The sequence below is a fragment of the Pinus tabuliformis genome, chromosome 9 (genome assembly GCF_031772625.1).
Source record: "Pinus tabuliformis cultivar Carrire ecotype Pingquan chromosome 9, CPIR1, whole genome shotgun sequence".
Classification (NCBI taxonomy): domain Eukaryota; kingdom Viridiplantae; phylum Streptophyta; class Pinopsida; order Pinales; family Pinaceae; genus Pinus; species Pinus tabuliformis.
Window position 1 is genome coordinate 1,889,893,454 of NC_142307.1, and position 6,000 is coordinate 1,889,899,453.

A 6,000-nucleotide genomic window follows, 5' to 3' on the forward strand; every position below is an offset into this window, starting at 1 on the left:
AACGTTGGCTTCGAATGGATAAAGGTTGTAATAGTCCTCGGGTCTTAATTGTTTCAACTTTATTTTGTTGGTAAACCAAACATTCTGCCATAAACTTTTGAATATCTGATTTAACGCCATCCCAAAAAAATTCCTTCTTAACCCTGTGGTAGTTTTTTAGAAATCCTGAGTGCCCTCCTAAGGGAGAGGTGTGAAATTCCCTAAGAATCTTTTGTTTGAGTTGTGAATTCTTACATAGGTATAACCGATCCTTGTACCATAACGAATCATTTTTCCAGCTAAATGTATCAGATGTACTGGGATCTTGTTATATATTTTGAATGAGTGCACACTTCCTCGTCATTCTTCCATTCATCCCTTGCTTTGTTTATCCAATCTGGTTGGATAATAGAAATGGTGTAAATAAATGCTTCTACATTCATCCTTTCTTGAAAGGGCATCTACCACAACATTTTGCTTCCCTTTTTTGTAGATGATTTCAAAGTCATAACCCAACATCTTTTTGACCCAATTTTTTTGCTCTTCTGAAGATAATATTTGTTCTAAAAAGTATTTAAGACTATCATGATATGTTTTTACCTTGAAGTTTCTTCCCATTAGGTAGGGCCGCCATTTCTTAAGTGCAAGTAGTATTGCCAACATTTCCTTCTCATAAATAGCTGTGTAAATGCATTCATTTGATTGGACAAATTTCGAAAGAAATGGGTCTTTCTTATTGCATTAAAATAGCACCAATTCCATTTCCTGAGGAATCACATTCCACAATAAAGGTTTTTGTGAAATCCAGTGTAGTTAAGACTAGTGCTTGGCACATCGTCTCTTTAAGATGTTCAAAGGCCTTCATTGCTTCTGAAGTCCATGAAAATGCATATTTCTTCAATAATGTTGTTAGAGGTGCTGCTATTCTCCGATAATTCTTAACAAACTTATGATAATACCCTGTCAACCCGAGAAATACTCGTAGATGCTTTATAGATGTGGAGATTTTCCATTCCTTAATGGTTTTAATTTGCTAGGGTCTACTTGAACACCTTCATGAGATACAATATGACCCATATATTCCACCTCTTGTACTCCAAAGAAGCATTTGGAGATTTTTGCATATAATTGTTTCTCCTCCAATAGTTTGTCCACCATGTCAACATGTTGGAAATGATTCTTCCAAGACCTGCTGTAGATTATTATATCATCAAAAAATACTAACAAAAATTTTCTAAGGAAGGGTTTGAAAATGGAATTCATCAAACCTTGAAATGTAGAAGGTGCATTAGTAAGGCCAAAAGGCATGACCAAAAATTCATAATGTCCCTCATGAGTTCTAAATGTTGTTTTTGGAATGTATTTAGTCTTCATTCTGATTTGATGATATCCTGAATGAAGATCCAACTTGGTGAAGTAAATTGATCCATGCAATTCATCCAATAATTCATCAATGACAGGAATGGGAAATTTATGTTTAATAGTGAGCTTGTTGAGCTCCCTATAATCTGGACACATGCACCATGATCCATCCTTCTTATGAACCAATACTACTGGAGCAGAGAAAGAACTTTGACTAGGTTGAATTATACCAGCCTCTAACATTTATGCAACCATACGTTCAATTTCACTCTTTTGGACATAGGGATATTTGTAAGGCCTGATGTTTGGAGGAACACTTCTTGGAATCAAATTAATAGCATGATCATGATCGCGAATAGGCGAGAGGCCTTTGGGAGTCTCAAATACCTTGGAATGATTGTCCAAGACTTTTTGGAGATCTAGAGAAATGGATGATTTCAATGTGGGAACCTCTAGTGAACATAATTGTGCAATTATGCCTCGTTGTTCTTTCTTTAGAAGCTTTGTCATTCTGTTAGAGCTTATTATCTTTCCTGGTTTCCCTGCGATACCCCTTAATTCAACTTCCTTTCCTTCTGAAGAGAATTTCATGAAAAGTTCTTGAAAATTAAAAGCTATTGTACCCAAGGATTGTAGCCATTGGACTCCTAGTACAACATCAACACCACCCATTGGAATGGAAAGCATTGGGCTAGCAAATACATATTCGCCCATGGATAGCTTGATATTATGGCACTTTCTTGAGCAATTTATGGTTCCTCCACTTGCAACCATCACTTGACACTCTAGTGTTCGATATAGGAAGAAATTCAATTCCTTAGCTATCTTACAATGAATAAAATTATGGGTACTTCCCGAATCAATCAACACTATTACCTTTTTCTTCTTGATATGCCCTTCTATCTTGATAGTTTGAGAGTGGTAATTCCAGCCAATGCAATACAAGATATGGTCGGATTCATTTCTTCTTTTTCTAGGGTTTTTACATGGTGTATATCCTCTTCTTTTGACATTTCTTGTTCTTTTTCTTCCTTCTCTTCACAATCTATTTAAAATAATTTCTTCTTGACACACTTATGACCTTTAGTGTATTTGTTATCATAACTGTAACAAAGCCCTTTTACTCTTTTTTCTTCCAATTTTTGTGGTGTCAACCTTGTAGGTTGTGGACGGCTAGGGGCAACAACACATCCATCCTTATGATTGTGAGTGGTAGGCTTCCTTCTTGCCATAATTTTTCTTTCCATGTTTCTTGCCAACCTGAATGTCTTCTCCAATGAATCTGGTTCCCAAAGGCAAACCTCATGTTTGATGTTATCTTTTAAAGTCCTTATGAACACATCAATCCTATGCTCCTCTGGAATATCTTTAAAAATTATATTCAATTTTTGGAAGTCCTCAATGTGCTCCATCATTGAACCCTTTTGTTTCAGATTTATCAATTGGCTAAAAAAATGTTTCTTTTTGTATCCTCATAATGTGCTATCATTTCATTCGTAAAAATAGCCCAAGTGACAATTTTTTTACGAGAGAAAAGCCATCGATACCATAAAAACTGATTTGGTTCCAAATATAAAGTTGCAATGCATACCTTTTGTGTGGTTTGCACATTATGGAGATTGAAAAATTGCTCCATCTGTAGTATCCATGTTCCGGGATCCTTGCCATCAAACTTCCTCATATCGATCTTTCGAACATGGTGGTTCTTCAATCCAATGTTAGAGTCTATGAAATTATGATTAACATTTATTTTGTTCTCATCTTGTGTTTCCTTTACTACACTTTTGCCATTAGTAAGAATTTCTTGTAGAAACTTTGTCAAATTTGTCTTCAAATATGTCTTCAAATCTTCCATGCCTTTCTTTAAATCATCCATCTTAGCTTCCACACCATCCATCTTAGCTTCCACGTCATTCATCTTAGCTTCTATGCCTTTTTTTAAACCATCCATCTTAGCTTCCATGTCATACATATTAGCTTCTACATCTTTCTTTAAACCATCCATCTTAGCTTCTGTTACTTTTTGTGCTAGTGAAATTTGTTGCACTTGGTCTCGTAATTTTGATATATCATGTTGAATTTCTTCCTCTTCTTCATGAGTCATGCTAGAGATTTCAGGTTGCTTACTAGTTGTTTCCATTTTATTTCTTTGGGGTATTAATTACCCATAATAATGCTTCACTATGCCCTTTGAATTCCTTCAAACTAATTTTTCAAACCAAGCCTATGCAAAAATTAAAAAAAAACTACACACCTTTTTTCACTTTGTAGGAGCTCGATATTGAATCTGACGTGTCTCTATAATTTTTGATCTCCAAGGTCTGAAATTGCTTCCTGCGGTAACTCTCTAAGTAATCTTTCTAACCTCACAAGTCTGATCAAGATTGGTTTCCCCAATGAAGAGTTATGCCAAATCGCCCACGATGACTTGAGTATATACTGGTTCAGTAGATAGAACTTGTATGACGTGCCGTGGGTCACCATTTCAACCTTAGGTTCTGAGATTTATACCCAAAACAACCACAATCCGTCCTCTTTCTGTAACTTCTTACGAAAGTTCAATCTGATGCTCAGAGCGAAAGTTATTGTGGTTTTCCCAAGGTCACCTGTTTGGAATGTAATTCGGGGGTTTGTAAAAACCCTAAATTCCTCAAATTATATATAGCAATACAAGATCTACAATTCGGGCCCGAGGTGCAGCGATATTTCATCTCAAATGGTTTTTTTTTTAGCCTCTGAAATGTCAAAGAAAAGAAGTTATAACGACAATTCCACGATTACTTGTTTGGAGCAGCGAAACCATAGAATCCAGAGCTCCAATACCAAGTGTTATGAAACCAGCTCACAAAAAGATAGAAAAGATAGATGAATGCCTTAGAAATAAGCCTCTTCGAGGGGGAAACCTCCTTTACATTACAAAAATGAACAATTCTTGGATGATTCAAATGACAAAACCTCCTTTCTATATATAGGAGTCTAAGGGGTCACAATATAACCAAAGCCAACCCAACAATAATAATATAAAGGCACAAAAATAACAATAGTGGGATTCTATGGGGAACAATAATAACAATATGGGGAAATTAGGGGAACAACAATAATAATAAGGGATACAACAACAATAGTAATGGGGGAATCAATAGTATTATAGGGACCTAAGAAAGAGAGAGAGAGAGAGAGAGAGAGAGAGAGAGAGAGAGATGGGGGGCGAGAGAGGGAGGTAAGAGAGAAAGGGAGGGAGAGGACTTTAGAGAGAGGAGGATAGAGGGAGAAGAGAGGGGGGTAGAGAGAGGAGGAGAGAGGGAGGGACAAAGAGTTTGAGTTGGAAGGGGAGCGGGGGAGAGAAGAAGAAAGACATAGAGAGAGAAAAGTAGAGAGAGAGAGAGATGGAGAGAATGTGTATATGTTTGGATTTGAGATAGAGAGATAAAGCAACAAACTAAAAGATTTTTTTGTTGATAACATCATCGTCTACAAAAACCTCTCTCAGTTTTTGTACCACTCTCATGGGTTGAGATATTCAAAGGGATCACTGGACCCTATTTTTCAGTATTTCGTGTGGAAAAAGCTCATGGGTATGGGTAGTTAGTGACTTGGATGTCACCTCATCAAATAAGAATTTCTATCAAATTTAAATTGTTGTTCCTTATCACCAACAATCCTCAAAGATGGTGGCAAAAAGATTCATTAGTTTCGAATGTCCTATATTTTAGTCATATTTTTGTGACATAGTTTTAAGATATTTGTAATAAATATTGATACTTTTTTATCAAGATATTTTTTTAAGAATTTGTATCAATACTTCATCAATTGAAGTAATAGGTGTTGGGACTTTTTTGAAGAAAATGAGTTGTATTGTAAAGCAGCTCACAGCGCCACCATTGATCATAATTTTAGTAATACAATGCAATCATTATAGGATTCTTGTGTCACTTTTATTGGTGAAGTGCATCTTTCTTTGTCAATTTGTTTTCCTTTTATTCTCATATATGATTCTAAAATCTGAATTGTTCTAAGAAGATAAAGAACATAATTTGTTTGAATGTACACTCTGTCTCTAGCTTAAGAATAATTTTTATGTTTTCCCCTGAATATTAAAATCAGAATCCTTAACTACTTTGTTTTTAGTTATATCTTTAAATCTTTTCCTCTCATTCACACCATATATCATAAAGGATCTAGTGAATTTTCCTAACCTTCTATGTAAGTTTAGCGTAAAAACACTGTGTTTGATCACCATAAACCTGTGACTCCATTTGCCCAATGCTCTTTCTTCCCAGTTTCAACCCAACAACACAAAAAAACCAAATATGAACTTAATAGATAACCTAATAGCTTCAGTAAAACAATGTTAAATCGTAAAGAGCATTTAGCTCAACAATTTAATTATATTCTAGTAGACATAGGGGGTCTTGTATTTCAAGGAAGTTGGATTCCTATGTATGTAATCATTAATGTTTAAGTGATTAGAATAGGAATTAGTTAGATGTTGTGAGGATGTTTGTAAATGCTATTGAACGAAGGAGAACATGAGTGGTTAATAATGATGAGAGAGTTAGAAGTCAATCATAACTCTTAAGGTAGTTTCACGATTCGAGGAACTAGAGAGGATTCTTCAGGATTAACTAGAGTTAGAAGTGGACTTAGAGGACATTTAGG